Source organism: Mauremys mutica, chromosome 23 (genome assembly GCF_020497125.1).
Source record: "Mauremys mutica isolate MM-2020 ecotype Southern chromosome 23, ASM2049712v1, whole genome shotgun sequence".
NCBI lineage: Eukaryota > Metazoa > Chordata > Testudines > Geoemydidae > Mauremys > Mauremys mutica.
In genome coordinates this window covers 6,624,308-6,641,871 of record NC_059094.1, presented here as the reverse complement: position 1 = coordinate 6,641,871, position 17,564 = coordinate 6,624,308, and the positions used below count along the sequence as shown (strand labels likewise).

Here is a 17,564-nt window from a genome sequence, read left to right as displayed (position 1 = left end):
ACATTCCCCAGGCCTCGATTTAACGTTTCAGCGCAGAGTAATTGTGTTTCCTCCTTACCGTGAAGCCAGCCCTGGTGAAAGGTGCCGGGCCGGCAGCCCAGGCGTCTCGCTGATCGGGTTACGTTCCAGTAACAAGGTCGCAGCGGGGAGCTAAGTGGCTCTTCCTGGCTTGGCTGGCGAGACACCGTTTCCTCACTGGCTCTCTCGGGCCACGTCTGTGCTGGCGCTGGGGGTGTGATTCCCAGCTCGTGTAGAGGTACCGCTAAAAACAACAGGCTAGCGGCGGGAGCACAGCCCAACTACATACCTGTAACCTGCCCCAGCCCCCGAGTGTGTACAAGAGCCGCTAGCCCAAGCCACCGCCCCAGCTCCCAGTGTGGACACAGTCTAAGGTATGAGCACTTCCACTGCAGCCTGGTACTACAGGGGAATAAGAACCGTGCATCAGGGTCAGCCCCAGGTGAGGAATAATTCCTAAAATCCCCCTGACTATTAACGCTCCGTAGGGATGTGCCTTTCGCCAGTACTGCTTCTCTTCCAAGCACCTTAGCGACCATCCCATGCAATTAATTAACCTTTGCCACCTCCCGGCCAGATAAGTATCACTACCGTGATAGAGAGGAGGAAACTGAGTCGCAGACAGGTCATGTGACTTGTCCACAAGTACGGACCTGCGCAGAGCTGAGCGAGAAACTGACTTTTCAGGTTGCTGGAAGTTCGAAAAAAATCAGGAAAGTTTTTTTCCAGTTTCGGGTCGAACCAGAACCAGCAGTTTCCAGGTTTTTTGACAAATCAAAAAAGCCAGAAAAACTGTTCGTTTGGCCCGAAATGTTTCGTTTGGGGGCATTTTAAACCATTATTTAAAATAAAAGGACAGGAAAGGCTAGATTCTCACAGCCCCAGGAGGCGGGGCTGCTGCTGCCTTGACACCCAGTAGCCCAGCTGTTAGGGCACTCACCCCGGTGTGGGAGAGGCAAGTTTCAGTTGCAGCTCTGGAACAGGGACTTAAATCCAAGGCTCCTACATCCCCCATGACTGCCCTAAACCCCAGGCTATTGGCTATGCTGGGGTGGGTGGGGGCTCGCTCAGGCTTTCCTGGTGAAGCTGTTCCACTGTGTATAAAATACGTGAGTAGTCCTTGGGCCAGAAGGTGAGCGTGAGAATGACTCTGGCCTGGTGGTTAGGGCTCTCGCTGGAGGAGCAGAAAGCTGGGTTTACATTATCAGGGTTTTCTCTGCACCAATGAGGGTTAGAAATGGCCTCCTTTTTTAAATGAAAGCTGAGAGTCTCATGTAATCAGTTGCTAATCTCGACCAGTGGTTCTCAACCAGGGGGACATGGACCCCTAGGGGTACGCAGGGGTCTTCTAGCGGGTACATCAACTCATCTAGAGATTTGCCTAGTTTTACACCAGGCTCCATAAAAAGCACCAGCAGAGTCAGTACAAACTCAAATTTCATGCAGACAATGACTTGTTTATACTGCTCCATATACTATACACTGAAATGTAAGTGCGATATTTATATTCCAATTGATTTATTTGATAATTATATGGTAAAAATGCAAAAGTCAGCAATTGTTCTGTAATAGTGCAGCTGGGACACTTGTATTTTTATGTCTGATTTTGTAAGCAAGTCGTTTTTAAATGAGGTGAAACTTGGGGGTACGCAAGACAAATCAGCCTCCTGAAAGGGGTGCAGCAGTCTGGACTGAATGTAACAGCTCCCCTTTGTCGGAGAAGCATCACACAGCCTATCTCACTCGCACAAGGGATACAATTGGGAGGGGGGCGGTTAAAGGTTTGTATTCAAACTTCAGTCCAACACAGTCAGAATGAAGCCGCTTAAAATGGGAGACTCTAATGAGCTCAATCTGCAGCCCACGTTCCCTGAAGCCCAACGAGAGAGAGAGCGATTTCTGCTGATCTGTGGGCTGCACATTGAGGCTAGTCAGATAAATGAACAATGTGATGTTGTCCTGAGAGTCACCGGCTGTGTGAGGATAGCAGAGTTCAGCCCCAGAGTTTTCAGTGCCTACGTGTAAGCCAGCCAATTTCAAACTTCTGCCACTCCAGACAGGATTTGGGTTTGTTTTTATAAACTGTCGCTTGTGCTTGCAGTGGTCAAAACACAATCAGACCAAGTTCTGCTCCAGGGCAGTTGTTTTCAATCTTTTTTCATTTGCAGATTCCTAAAAATTTTTGACTAGAGGTGTGGACCCCTTTGGAAACCTTAGATATAGTCTGTGGACCCCCAGGGATCCATGGACCACAGGGAGTTCTACGGTAACAACGACCTTTCACAGACCCCTAGCCAGTCTGCAGACTCCCGGGGGCCCACGCACCACAGACTGAAATGCACTGCTTCAGGGGAACGACACACTGGCTTATGCATTCGCTGACCTCTACCTCTTCCAGCTTCTCCGAGAATTTCAAGGACAAACGGAAAAAGTGCTAGAATGAGTTTGGACTTGCTCTTTAATGAGGCAATCTCTCTATCTACCAAAGTACAGATACCAGGTGCATCACCCTAGCAACAGACAACCGTTCCCGGTGTTGCTGTCTGGGATCAAACTGGTGACCTTGAGAGGAAAAGGCGCTGCCCTCCATTTTCATAATAGTTACAAACCAAAAACGACTTTAAAAGAACATGATGGCTGCAAAGTCAATTAAGCCTCCTTGTGCCTATCTGTAACCCACCCACCTCCTGGGTGTTATGTTCTGGCACCAAGACACTTAAAGAGAGAGAGAAAATGAGTCTGCTTGACAGCCTTAGCTAAGAGCCAGATGGCTTTTAGTTCATGCAGTAGAGGCTCATGCATTAAGCTCCAGAGGTCCCTGGTTCAATCTGTCGGCATTACATATGCATTATAATACACACCTTAGTTACATGGGCACAGAGCTTTTCTCATTTTCTCACTCAGTGCACAGGGAGGACAACAGCTAGTTAATATTTTGCTTTATCCTAATTGGTCAGTGTGTGGCCCAGGCCTCATTTCCTGCACACTATTCAAACCCTGCTCTGAATAGACTCATTAAGCTCCTTGTGGGCTTTTCTGTGGGGCTGAGCAAGGGTAGTATCCCCATTTTACAGATGGGCAGCTGAGACTCAGAGATTGAGCTATGCCCAGATTGAGATAGCTAAGCCTGGTTTTTTTCGCAGTCCTTAGCCTTCTATAGCTGTTTATAAAGCACAGCTCTGACTGACCTTAGCTGCAGCTGTGGGTGCTCAACACTGCTGCAAACCAGATCCCAGGCTTGCAAGTCAGGCACCCAGAAAATGAAGAGCAGTAACTTCCCCAGCAACCCATGGGAACTCTGTGGCCGAGCCAGAGATAGAATCCAGGGCAGCCTTCAACTGCCTTAACCGTGACAGCATCCTTTCGCCCCATGCCACCAACCATTCCTATGCCACGCGTGCTCACGGAGCAACTGACCCCAGTAGTAGTTTGTCATCCTCTAAGCAGACCAGCCACTAGAGGGCGATGATACACATTCTTTGCCAGTGGGTTTCACAGAGATCTGCTGACAGCCGAGGAATGGCGAGACTCGGGAGTCTTGAGTTCCATTTCAGGCTCAAGAGAGGAATGTGTCTAGCGGTCACAGACTCTTTTGCCTCTGTTCCTCCCAATCTGAAACCCCAAGAAACCTTCTGCCCCACTCCCTCCAAGCTGTCCCTATACCCGCTGTCTCTCCCCCCCTTCCCTGGCTCCTTGTCCAAGTCTCCTCTGAACCCGACTCATCCCTCCCCAGTCTCCTTGCCCAGCCAATCCCAGTCTCCCCTCCAGCTCCTGTCTCTCCACCCTTGTCCCGAGCTATTCCCTCCCCCAATCTCTAGCTCTTGTCCCATCTGCGTTTGTGTCAAGCTGTTTCCTCCTCCAGGCTTCCTGGGTGCCAAGACAGAGGGCATCACGAGCCCAGGAGAGACAGTCGCCCTGCTCTCCGTTTCTGTGCCTGTCCCCACACTGGCCTGGAGCAGCCAGAAGCAGCAACTGCAAAGAAAATCCTTTTCAGCCCCTGCAGCCCTGGCCTGGTGCAGCTGGGATCTTCAGAGAATTCAGCAGCCAGACTCTAACAAGCAGGGCCATCCCTAGCTATTCTGGGGCCCTACGCAGCCCCCCCATGGAGGGGGGGGAGGCCTCCACATCGGGACGTCTGGTCACCCTAGGGACGTCTGCTGCAGTCCTCAGGGGAGTGGGGGCGAGGCTGGGGCAGAGCAGGGGTGGGACGAGGCGGGGTTGGGGCAGGGTGGAGGCGGAGCAGGGGTGGGGGCCATGCGCAAGAGGCGGGGCGGGGGCTGGAGCAGCACACAGCTGTGCAGGGCACCAGGAAATCTGGTGCCCCAAATTCCCTGGTGCCCGACGCAGCTGCGTACTTTGCATTTGGGTAAGGACGGCCTTGCTAACAAGTCTCTACTGAGCATGTGCAAACTGATTTTTTCAAAGGTTTATAACATGGCCAAATTTGGGTCGTTTTTCACAGGAACAGCGAAAGGCACGTCCCTGACACCAGGTGACCTTTCCCGCCTGCCCCCAACCACCACCCCCGTCCCAATGCCAAGCCCCTACTACAGCCTCTCAACGAAGTGGTTGGAAGAATTTTAACATGGGCCAAACAACGTATTTGTCCCTAAGCTCATTCTTGGAAGTTGCTAAGCTATTTTTGCTGAAAATTTCCAACAAAACTCAACCAGAGGCAGGGGGAATTTCAGCCTGAATGAGTAAAGTTTGGCAAAGTTATACGCAACTGAAAACAGGGCCTCATAATGGGCACACAGACACATGCGACTCTCACTTACAGACGGGGCAATGGAAGACTGTGCTTTATGTGAGCTGCCCAAGGGCAGCGTCTCCTGACATCGGGAGCGCCTCACACTAAAGCACTGACTTCACAGGGAGGTTCAAGCATGAGCGTAACCTCGCAGCACTGACAACACTCCCAGCATGCACGGGGCTCAGAGTGAAACCTGAGCAGAGGCTCCTCTTTGGAACAACCAAAGTCCTCGGCCTGTTCCTGACTCTCCTTCCAGAGACGAGTAACTCCCACTGAAGTCAACGGGTGTCACCAACCTGGGTGTACTGCCCTGGCCCATCCCCACCAGTGTCCCGACGGACCTGCTGCAGGACATTGCTAATTGCCATGGAAGCTACTGAGGGCTCAGTGCTTTGGGAAATCGGTGAACTAGAAACTTGACTTATTATGGGAAGGTTCATGGAGTCCAAGCCCAGGAAGAACCATTGTGATCCTCTAACCTGACTCCAGTACAACACAGGCCAGAGAACTGCCCCAGAATAATTCCCAGAGTGGATCTTTTAGAAAAACATCCAGTCTTGGTTTAACAATTGTCACTGATGGAGAATCCACCATGACCCTTGGTCTTGGCCTAACTATGCTAGAGAAACCGTGCCACAAAGCGCTGCTAAATGTCCAAAGGAAATAAACTGGAAATCTAGAGAGGGAACAGATTTTCTGCTAACATCTCTCAGTTTTCGTTACTGCAGGTAACCACACCAGGTACGGCATTTCCAGAGACGATGGGATTGCCACGAAGACAAGATTCCCTTCGGAATGATACAATCTAGGCTGAATATCAGGAAAACCACCCTGGCAGTGAGATCTTGGTGGGTGTGACGTCATCTCAAGAAAAGGAGCCACAGCCGCATCGCTTGGGACATTTAAACATGGACTGGACACAGTCCCAGCAAACGCTCCATATTGACAACTCTGCAATTGCCAGCTGCTCGTATTGCTCCATGTTAGCCATTCCAGCAATACTCCTGCCTGCCAGCCTGCATGCTAATTGGATCCACCACTGCCATCACCGTCTGGGAGCACTGAGAGAAGTCACCAGCAGCAGTCGGGGAATTACAGTTTATTGTGAGGAAATGAGAGATTATTAAGCCCTGCAAGGCAAAATGACTCTGCTGGATTGGGCGCACAAAAAGTTCTGTGCGGGTGTTGCAAGGTGGTGATGAGGGAGAGGTAACGGCCACACCTGAGCGCTTCCTGAGCGAAGGCAGCCTGGGCAGCTGTCCCTGGACGCTCCGCACAGGGCACTCCATGCTGAACCCATCATATGAACGCATCATATTTAGAGCAAAGAACAAGATGATAACCCCTCACCCATATACACATGCAAACACACACACATGCAAACACACACGCATACACACACACACATGCAAACACACACACACATACACACATGGGCATTCACAGCCAAACTCTTGGGTCTATACACACACAAAGTTTTACACACACAGCTAAAAAACTCAGATGTTCACATCTATTAATATGCATACACCCCTACTGCACAAACACATAGATACACCAGACCCTCGCTAGAACACGCGTCTATATAGCACGAATTCACATATAACGTGGTCACGGCCATGGATCCCAAATTGAATTACTTTAATTGCAATTCATTTTAACACGGTCCCTCCTATAATGAGGTCCCCACGTTAACGCAGTACCACGCATGGATCCCAAATCCTGCATTCTAGCAAGGGTCCGGTATATATTAACACACACACAAATATACACACCCCAAACCTCAACATGTCCATGTGCAAAGTGTGTCTGCATAGTAACACATGCACACCCATGCAAAACAAAGAGGTGTACAAACACGAGCAACGTTTAAACTAGCACACATGAAAACACATGCTTGCGCAATGCAACATAACACTCCCCACACAAAAACGAGCACACACAAATACAGATATGCACACACACACGTGCTTGTGCACACAGGCAGACACACATGTATGCTGGCACTCCCACAAGGACATGCCCACACCCATGAATGCCACACTGCATATGTGCATGCACAAACGTTAGAATGTAAACTCTGTGTAGGCCTACAATCTATGATTCTATGATACATAACATCCAAGGTGTGATGGGAGCTCAGGTAGCCCATACCTGCGCTAGCTTTACCCATGCTAGCATGGCTAAGAAAAGCAGTGCAGCAGGCTTCAGCAATGCAAGTAGGCCCCCGGGGGGCTTGTACAATCCATGTTGAAGCCTGCACTGCTGCATCTGCACAGCTATTTTTAGCCGTACAAGGGTAGGTAAAGCTAACGCGGGTATGTCTGCCCGTACTGCAGTCACACCTGAGTGCACTTCATACCCTACAAGACAACAGGTACATCCTCAGCAGGTCTCGGCCCTGAAAGCAATGGAACTGTGCTGATTTACACCCACTGAGGAGCTGGTCGGGCCAGGGAGGCCCAGAAGACGGCGGTGTCAATTTAGATCAAATTTTGCAATCTCTAATAACCTCCCCCATTCGAGGACACAGGCCGTCTTTCCAAACTCCTCTCCTTCCCCAGCGGAAAAGATTACATAGTTCCCAGTGCTCTGATGACAAGACGTGTGTGTGCTGTGTGTGGGGGGGTGGGATTTATGTTTAATAATTCCTGTGGGGCAACTGGTGTCTCCTTCTCATCCTTCCTTGCCAGCCACGGCTTGAAAATGGCTCCCTCGGTTCTTGCTGGGTTGTTAACCTCTGCTGGGGAGGGGCCCCCAGATCTCAGCGGACGAGCAAAGGCTAAGGTTGGGATTTTTCAGAGTTGGGTCCCTCCTTTAGCCCTTTTAAAAAATCCCAGCCCAGTGCAACTCCCCCAATCATTCAGCAACAAAGGCTCAAGGGCGGGCACGGGAATTCCTGCCCCCGTCCCCGCTGCAATCTGACTGGTGCTGGGCCCGAGCCAATCATTTAGGGCCAGTTCCTCAGCTGGTGTAAATTGGTGTAGGTCTACTGACTTCAAAGGTGCTTCGCTGATTTACACCAGCTGAGGGTTTGACTTTCTTGGGTCAGGAAGCAGCAGAGAAACAGCCATAGGGACTGGGAGCAAATGTTGAATCTCATCCTTTCTGAGCTACACAGGCCTTGCCTGAGGCATCGTCCCTAGCAAAAATAGGCCCCTGGGAGATTTTTGGCGGGGGGCGGAGGGCAACTGCATTTGCATGCAGTCCCAGAGGGCCCCCTACTTCTAGCCAGCCCACCCTGCTCCCCCAGGGCCAAATCCCTCTTGGCATCTCTTCTCCACGGCCGGGCTCTTGCTATAACGAGGCACGGAAAGCTGGGGCAGCCTAACAACCCTTGTGATCTGTGGGGCGACTTCCAGCCCCCCACTGCCTCAGGGCATGGAACACGTCTATGTGCCAGGCAGGAACCCCTTCCCGAGTTAAACAGTGGGCGTGTGCACGCGTGTGCTTTCACGTGTCGCTTCCCTTCTACTGCCCCGAGGGAGATCATGGAGCCCCAGGAAATCCCATGTGTCCTAATAGCCACACGTGGCCTGCGTTCTCTCCAGCTGTCATGTTCATTAGGTTTTCCACCCATCCGGGCTTTCCAGAATGGTCCCTTTTCTGAAGTAGCTGGGGAGGGGGGGGGTGTACCTCAGAGGTGGCATTTATCCATAAGCCACAGTCCCCAAACAGGCGTCAGCATCTGGCCCCCTCCCCCATAGGACGTGCACTCACAGGCCAGCCTGTAAGAGCTGAGCAAACTGACACCAAGTGTCCTGTTCATGTGCCACCATCTCCGACAGCCTCTGCAGTGTCTGGGCCGCCCACTGGCCCACTGACGCTGAGGGGGATGGATGGATGTACGAGAGGAGATGGGAGCTTTATAAAAGTTCTCCCCTCTGTAGAATAGAAACTCACATTTCTATAGCACTGTCCAGTCCTGAAGGAGCCCAAAGCACTTTCTAAATAGTATGCTGTAGAGACAGAAAATCGCTTCTCCTGTCTCTGAAATGCAGACACTTCTGGGGTGGAACACAGCGATTGTTTAACAGTGCAGAATAACATTACATGTAGGGAATGAATATATCCAGAGAGCCATGGCTGCCCATCTGCAGTGCCCCACATAGGGGTGTGACCCTGAACACACCTGTTTAGGGTCCCAAGTTCTCCCAACCTGTCCCAAGTTCTCCCACTAGCATAGGGTAGATGAGATGTCAGACTCAGCCCCTTTGCTCTCTCCCCTCACAGCTGGACCCCTCCCTCTCTCTTCCCCTTCACTTCTCCTCTCTCTGTCCTGCTTGCTGATCGCCTAAGAGAGCTACACAATCGCAGTATCAGTAGCCGTGTTAGTCTGTATCAGCAAAAGAATGAGGAGTACTGTAATCAATTAGTCTCATTACAGTTGGTATGGCAACACCCATTTTTTCATGTTCTCTGTGTATATATATATCTATATATATATCTTCCTACTGTATTTTCCAGTGCATGCATCTGATGAAGTGGGCTTTAGCCCACGAAAGCTTATGCCCAAATAAATGTGTTAGTTTCTAAGGTGACACAAGGACTCCTCGTTCTTTTTACAATCACAGTAATGAGCCCCGAGGCCCAAAGTCAGCGGAGGGTAACCAGCTACAGCTCCTCCTGGCCTCGATGGCTGGCAGCAGGGATGAGTTCACCCCTTGTCTGGACTGAGAATCACTGTTACATGCTTCTTGGGTCATTTTTGTTTGCTGTCAACTTTCATTACTGCCCTTGGATCCTTTCCCTAGATAATGGGGTGTGTGTGTGTGGGGGGGGGAGACAGACACAGATACACAGAGATGTGAGACCCCTCCACACACTCAGTCAGTGTGACACACACACAGGTGAAATCTAGATTTGCTCTGATAGCCCCTGAAGGTAAATAGAAACTCTTCCTATGAAGTGTCTCAGTTGCAAGGCAGCTGATCTAATAGCAGATAATTATGGTGGTTTAGCCCTAAATAACACAGCTCCTACTGTAACTTTTATTAGCTGCTTTGATGTCTGCACAAACGATTCTTTTATGTAATACACGTGTCACCCACATTTTCATGTTCTAAATCTGCTTCGGTCTCGACTGGCTGCAGGCTCCCTTCCTGCCAAAGCGGCTCTTCGGCAGCTGGAGAAGGCTGAGTGCCCTTGGGTGTGGCTCACGGCTGGAGACTGCCGCTTTCCTCTAGCCTGCAGGGCTCAGTCCTTGCCTGAGCCCTGGAGAGCTAGGAAATATTTGGGGGGAAACCCAGAAGCTGGTGCCACAGTCACAGACTTGGCACGGTTCAGACCCCGCTGGCTGCCGTATGCAAGACTGAGGAGTACACATCCCGCAGTGCTGAGTGGGGAATGCCACGCTGGCACAAGGGCTCCACAAATCCTGAACACGGCATCTGGGTGTCAAACTCCTCCAGCCGGCGCCTCCTAACGCCTCAGGGCTTCTCGGCCCCGGTCGCAGAGGAAGTCTATGGCAGAGTCATGAGAAGACTCAAAGCCATGAGACCCCCTTCCCTTCCAGTCACACAGGGCTCTAGTGCCCGCACTCCCCACCTCCAGTTCCTCCTACTAGGCCGCACTGCCCAGCTTTGATCTTGATGCCTCTTTGAGCTGGTTGCCACAGTCCTTTTAGCTCAGATGCTGGTTTTGTGGCCTGATTTTATTCTCAACAGATTCCGCTCCCTGAGACTCCGCTGGCTGCTGCACCATCCCCGTCGGGGACAGCGCTGTGTAGTGGATACAGAGCGCGGCCAGTGGATTATATCTCCAGCCAAGCCCTCCTCTCCTGCGAGAGGGCTGTGGTTTGCTCCCGATGCCCTGGGGACCGAGGGACGATGCCTGGCGTCCCCACCACCAGCCTGGCCCTGACTCTCCGTCTCAGCTCAGGGCTGCTGCCAAGGCCGACCTGGCTCCCAAGCCCCAGGAGGGGAGCTCGGGAACCGAACGCAGCAGCTACCAAATGGACTCAACTGTAGGCTGCATGGGCCTGGATCACTCTGAGGATCCGTGAAGGGGAGGTTCCAGGTCCAGGGATCTGCCAGTCCCACCAGGCCCTGGCTTTACTGCCCCAGTCATTGTCCAGGGTCACCCCCCACCCCACCCCCCGCTAGCTGCACAGGCCAGACTCCTTAAACAGCTGGCACGAGGCCCCCTCCACAGGCTGCCCACCCCTCACTCCAACACACTGTAACCGCGGCCTCCTGCAGCCCCCCAGGCTCTGGGCACCAGGGATCACTCCTGCGTCTCCTCCAACAGCGCAGTGCAGCCCGTTAGCAGTAAACAGGCTGGGGGTCGCTCCCCTCGGCTGGGACTCAAAGCCAGGCTCCTACGGGCCAACGCGCAGCACAACACCTGGATTTACTGCCAGGCTTCCCTGCACTAGCTGCCACTTCCTCACCGCCCAGCGAGGCCGGCCGGGGCCCGGGAGGGCCAGATCCACAAAGGTCCTGAGGGATTTGAAACCAAGGGGAGTTAGCGGCCTAAATACCTTTGTGGATCGGCCCTGTAAAGCACCTAGCACACTTCTGCAGGGCCCAGAAGCCCTAATTAATCAGCATTAGGGGGTGACCTACTGCAAACACTGCCAAGCCCCATGCCGTGCTGTGCCCTGTGTGTATGATCCACCCCCTGGGTTTGCCACACCCTTCCTCCCCGGTCCAGGCTTCTGAGCAGGGGATCCGTTATGCTGAGGTATCAGCCAGAAATGTGCTACTGACAGAGATGGGGGGCTGGATGTATTCTGTTGTCAGGGGGCTGGGAAAGACATTGCTCCTGGAAAGAACAAAGGTCAAAAGGAGGCAGGTTCCTAGTGTGACCAGATGTCCCGATTTTATAGGGAAAGTCCCGATATTTGGGGCATTTTGTTATATTACCTCCCACCTCCTGTCCTGATTTTTCACACTTGCTATCTGGTCACCCTAGAGGTTCCCTGCCTAGGCCTGCAGTGGAGCTGGAGTCATCTATAGCAGAGGTTCTCAACCCGTTTCTTTCTGAGGCCCCCTAACATGCTATAAAAAGTCCACGGCCCACCTGTGCCACAAGAACTGGGTTTCTGCATATAACAGCCGGGGCCGGCGTTAGGGGGCAGCAAGCCGGGGCCCCACACCACAGCTGCTCCCGTGACACTACATTGCTCAGGCTTTGACTTCAGCCCCGGGTGGTGGGGCTCAGGGCCCCGGGCTTCAGCTGCATGTGGTAAGGCTTCAGCTTTCTGCCCTGGGCCCCAGCAAGTCTAATGCTGGCCCTGCTTAGTGCCCCCCCGCCCGAAACCTGCTCAGGGCCCCCCATGGGGCCCCAGACCCCTGGTTGAGAGCCACTGATCTATAGGGCAGGGAGCTGGCTTTTGGGCTGCAACTCAGGCAAGCGGTGACCTGTTCTGAGTGCACGGATTTTGCAATAAATGCAGAGAGCTGCCTACAGAGGTAGCAGGCCCTCCACCCATCTGCAAGAGACAGGCCGCCCACGGGAGCCTCTCCTGGCTGGTCCAGGAGCAGCACCATGAGCTCTGGAGAGGGCTCTGGCTGGCTGTCCTTGGCAAGCAGTTACTGCGCGCAGCATGAAGCCGTGAGGGTGACACACAGAGGCGCCACTGATGAATTCCTCTCAGCCGCGTGTCTCCTGCGCTTGAGTCTGGTGATCTGAGACGAGAGGCAGGACCAGGGTGCACCAGGAGAGGCGTCTCCCGTTAGCGCACAGGCCTGGGCATCAGGGTCTGCCCCCGACTCAGCCCCCGACTCCCTGTGGGACCTTGGGCAAGTCACTTAACCTCTCACCTCTGGCTCCGCCTCCCAGAGACACGCCTCCTCCCAATACCCACTCCTCTCCAGCCCCACCCCCCAAAGAACCAGCCTCCCGGTTCCTCCCACGTAGAACCAACCCCTTCCCATCCAATAAGCAACACATCCTTCCCAGGCCTCCCCTCACAGCCACTCCCCTCCTCTTCCACCTCTGCTACTCCCACCCAGTAACCAATCCCCTCTCTCGCCTGGTGCCGGCCGCCTCAGAACCTCCGTTCGGAGTCACAAACACCCGCCAGGAAATCAAAACCCCAGACCTCAGAGGGGAAGCGACTCAATTTGCCTCTGTGGCTGAACAGATGCAAACACCCAGCTAATTCCCTTGGGGAAGGGAGCCAGTGGATGGCTCCCTGGGCCACGCGCCTGCAGCTGGTGTCTCAGGGACTCCCCTGGGAGTCTCTCCTCAGAGGCGGAGCTGCTGCTGTTTGTCATCACTCCCCCTCTTGGGCCCTTTGCACTCTGCCGATTCTCTCCTGTGCGATGTGACCAGAAAGGAGGGTGGAAATTTTCCAAGGTCTTACGCGTGTGTCTCACTCCCCACGGGAGGGAATGACCCGCCTGCCCAGGCCTGTCTGAGCCTCCAGCTGTTTCCGCCCCCTCAAAGGCTGTGAGCATCTCCGGGATTCCCTGACACATGAGCCATCCCCTCCAGGCAGATATTACAGAGCCTCCCCTGCTATTTGGCAAGGCTCCGCCAGCCCAACAGAACACCCAGAGAAGAGAATAAAGCCATGATTGCAGCTCCCTGGCTCAGAGGCAGCACTTGCGCATTCTGGGACCCAGGCCATTGATTAAACAAAGCCAGGACCCAAAGAAGGAGCCCGCGGCACCTGTCAGGGGACCAAGGCAGGCTAGAACAAGGTGCTCCAGGAGGCGCTGGGCTTTAGAGGGCAGAGCAGGGGAATCAGGACGCTTGGATCCTAGCTTGGAGCTGCTCCGAAGCAGCTAGTATTTTTTACGAGTTTGGTCCTGGCAGGAGAATTTCAGCAGCAATTGAACATCAAGCGTACGGCAGCAAACTGGGTGTGTCCCGTCACGGCCTCCCATCCTCTTCTCGATTATTTCCACACGCCCCTGCGCCCGCCCAGGCCGTTTGCTGGTGGGACCCGGGCACTGGGTGACTCATCAGTTCCGAACGGCTCTTCCCGGGCATACTGGCTGCGGTCACACAGCGGGTCCAGATCCTGGGCTCCTCTCCTGGAGCGATCAGAGCCCTCGCCCGCCCACAAAAATCACCCTGCTGTCCTTTTCAGGGGCACCCGCTCTGTCCCTCTCCAGCTAATGTCCCAGCCGCAGCCCAGACAGAGTCACAGGGCCCAATTCCAAGAGAGCGTAAGTGGGTCCGAGTTAGCAGCGTTTTACATGCTCGTGGGAGATCTGAAATTAAGGGCCAAACTGCCCGGTGACACTGGCGTAACTGACAGCAGCCTCTGGCCCATGGGGGCTTGTGGAAGCTGCCAGCCAAGGAGGAAATGCACCGGAACAGCTGAGCTTTGAATTCCATCCCCAGTGGACGGGTCTTAGTTAGGAACAGCCCTGAGCACCGCGACAAGACTCCTGGAGGCCCACCCCTTATCTCATTCGGTGGCTGCCCTGGCACATAGCAGGAGGCTGTGAAGTTAAAGGCAGGGGCTTGAGGAAAACAGTTCAGACTGCTGCTGCCACCTCACATCCTCCTCAGCCTCCCATCTCCTGCTCCTGCCCCCCGAGTCCCACCAGGCTTCTCCGCACCCTCCTGATCCCTCTGCCGCACGCACCTTTCGCCATCTGCCTCCAGGGACATCGGCAAGTGCGAGACCAAGTTAGCAGCAGAGCAAGACCGTAGGGCTGCATGGGCCACTTGCATTTAAGGGCAGCTCTGGCTCCCAGCTTATCAGCCGGACTCGCTGGGTGGAGGTTGGGGGGAGACGGGGCTTTTATGGCTGCAGAAATAGCCCTGGCCATACGTGAGTCTTCCTGCTGGGTGGGGTAATGACCCCATCTCTTCCTCTGCATCACTCCCATCATTTATACCAAGCCCTCCTGGGTTTCATCGCCCCTTCCTGACCTAAACTGCTGTTCAACAGCTGCCACACTCCACCCCAGCGATAGCTGCATTTCAGCGGCTGGTGGAAGAGATTCCTGCATATCACCGTGTCCTTCAGCTCCAAAGCGTGGGCCAGAACGTGGCCTTTGGAAAATCCAGCAGGGGACGGGGAAATCATGGAACTTTTCGACTGGCAGGCAAGGGAGGAGCTGAGCCTAAGAGCACTCCCCACTCCACCCCCAGCTCTCTGAAAGGCCCTTCCTTACGTTTGGAGCTCGGTGGCTGGGGGGTGGGGGTGGTGGTGCAGGGCAGAGCCGTGGGGCATGGCCATTCTCCGTCTAATATCACACAAACCCCCAGAAACCTCCGGGCGTGTCCATATGTAAGGTCAGGCTGGCCCCATGGGTATTACACCAAGCACTTCCCCCTCTGCGCTGGAGGGTTCGGGGCAGCCCAGGGGAGCCGCACTAGCAGGGGAAGGCAGGTCCTGGGAAGCAATGCAGGGGCTCTGTGCCCCTAGACCCACACTAGGTTCACACGGTCACACCCCCTGCCCACTCCTGGGGGATGAGAGGGGACAAGGCACCCACCTCCCCCAAGGGGAGCCCCCCACACTGGATCTCTTTGCTTTGCCCTCCTGTCTGGAAGATTTCCAAGTGGCCGGAGGGCACGGGCTGGGCCTGGGTGCCAGGGGCTTGGAGCCAGGGTATTCCAGGGCAAACCCGATACAATCCAGTGGCAAGGGCCGCAGAGAGGCCGTTGCCCTGGTGAACCGTGAGCGTTTGGAAAGGGATCGATCATTTCTGTGTAGCCTCATCCCCCACACACAGCTCCCAGCGCGCCGGTGAGGAAAGGCAAGAAGCCAGGCACGCTCGTGCCATTTACCAACGGGCAGGGCGTAGCTACAGGAACCACATACCCCGGTGCTGCTTTGTAGCAGGAGATCTGGGGGTGCCCAGAAAGCCCCCTGAATTCAAGCTCTCATCACAACACACAGCTCAGCGCTGCTGGAGCCATTTCTGTTCCCACAGCTGTTGAAATCTGTTTTCCTTCTGGAGGCCTGGGACAGAAAGGCTAGGGGTGGACCTGGGGTGAGGACACTGGGGCTGGGAGTCATGGGGGCAATAGAGGTATGGGGGTGATGGGGAGCTAGTGGGCATGGTGACCTGCAGTGGGGGTAAGGTGAGGGGGACCTAGTGTGGAAGTCTTGGACCCTTGGGTGATGGGGAACAAGGATGGGGTGAATATGGGAATTTGGGGTGGGGGTCATGGGGCCTTGGGTGATAGGGGTGTGGGTTTGGGGGTGATGGGGACCAGGGTTGGGAATCATGGGGCTTTTGGGGACAGGGGTGTGGTTTTCGGGGTGATGGGGAACTAGGATAGGAGGGATATGAGGTTCATGGGCGGGAAATATCAGGCCTTGGGTGACAGGGTGAGATTTCTGGAGTAATGAGGAACTAGGACTGGGCGGGGGGTATAGGGACCATGGGTGGGAGTTGTAGGTACCTTGGGTGATAGAGATGGGGGGTTGGGGTGACAGGGATCTGGAGTGAATGTTTAGTGTTTGGGGGGTTAGTTGCTTATTTGTAATTCTTTTTAACCATAGACAGTATATTTGTGTGTCGAAAGGAATCACTCAGCCTGTTCTCAGCTCCCTGACACCAGATCCCCCAGTTTAACTCATCCTCACGTCCTGACCTGCTGTTAAAGGCAAGACTTGCTAGGACTCATTACAACTGCAAGCTGTGACCACACTTCTGGAGCCGCCTCTCAAGCCAGGTGTAATAATCACAAAAACAGCAGCACAGACATGAGAAACCAGGGATTATTCAGCTACCCAAACAGAAAACTCCCGGCCATTACGCTGGCATGCCCTGGGTCTGTCCAACACTCGCCGCTGCTGATTAGAGATTACAAGAAATACCAGCCATTTCTCTGGAGCAGTTTTTCATTTGTGACCCCTTACTCCCTGACAATTATTAATTACCTCTCCCTGGGTCCGGGGTATTTGTAACCCCTGGGGGAACGTAGTGTCTGGGCATCACTCCTACATACTCACAAAGATGGAAGCATCATCAGCCCTCTGGGATTTTAACCCACTGGAAAGTTTGATTTCCCTGCATTCCAAACACATGTCCTACCCCCAACCCCGCCACCTTCCATCTGGAGTCAGCCATGTCCTGACATCTGTCTCCCTCTGTTCCTTCATCCTCCTTTCCCCAAGCCGGCAGCATGCTGCCTACAAGCCCCTATGGTGCAAAGACCTCCCTTCCCTGTGTGGGAAATTGACCGGGGCACCCTCTGACAGCCGGGAACAATGCCTATCCCACCCCTCAATACTCCTCCCCTTCCTCATTCTCCCTTAATCCCAGCAGCTCCCCAGCCAGGGCAGACCAGAGCCCCAACACTTACCCAACGCAGTGGGCAGAAATGGAGGGGCTGCTCCTGCTGCTGAACCATAAGGGGGTGAAATGCAGACGCCAGCTGCTGCCCAGGGAGCTGCAGGAAACCCAAGGAAAGTCCCTGGTCCAGCACAGCCACTAAGACATCTCCTTGTGTGGCTGGACTGCACTCACAATGCATTGGGGTACCAGCAGCCTGCTAGCTGCCTGCCTGAGAGACATACCATTCATTCTGCAGGGGGAGAGTCCCTACAATGAACCGCGCTCTCCATCCCTGTGCCAAACACAGGGGCACCTCTCCTCTAGCCCAGCCTGTCTGAGGGTCAGAGATCAGGGCTACCATTTCCAGACAAGTCCCCTGTGAAGAAGCCCCTGAGCCCCTCTTAGGGATCCCCCCAATTCCCCCCTTGACTGCCTCCTCAGTCAGTGCTGCTGAGCGGTGCCAAAGATGTGGATTAGCATTTCTGGCAGTGCTGTGCATGCAACGGGAGCCACCGCCTTTCTCTGGGTTGTGGGTTGTTGGGTTTGTTTTTCCCCTGATCAACAAATAATTTTTTGTTTTTTTGACATTTCTA

At 54.0% G+C, this 17,564-nt stretch overlaps 1 long non-coding RNA gene across 1 annotated transcript in view; it reads right to left on the bottom strand.

Annotated features, from left to right (window-relative positions):
* The window catches only part of LOC123355469, a 62,276-nt gene extending 45,128 nt beyond the window's left edge, over positions 1 to 17,148 (bottom strand). Inside the window, exon 1 of the long non-coding RNA XR_006575108.1 lies at positions 17,000 to 17,148. This is a non-coding gene — a long non-coding RNA (uncharacterized LOC123355469). The remainder of the gene's footprint in view (positions 1 to 16,999) is intronic.
* Between the last annotated feature and the right edge of the window lie 416 nt (positions 17,149 to 17,564).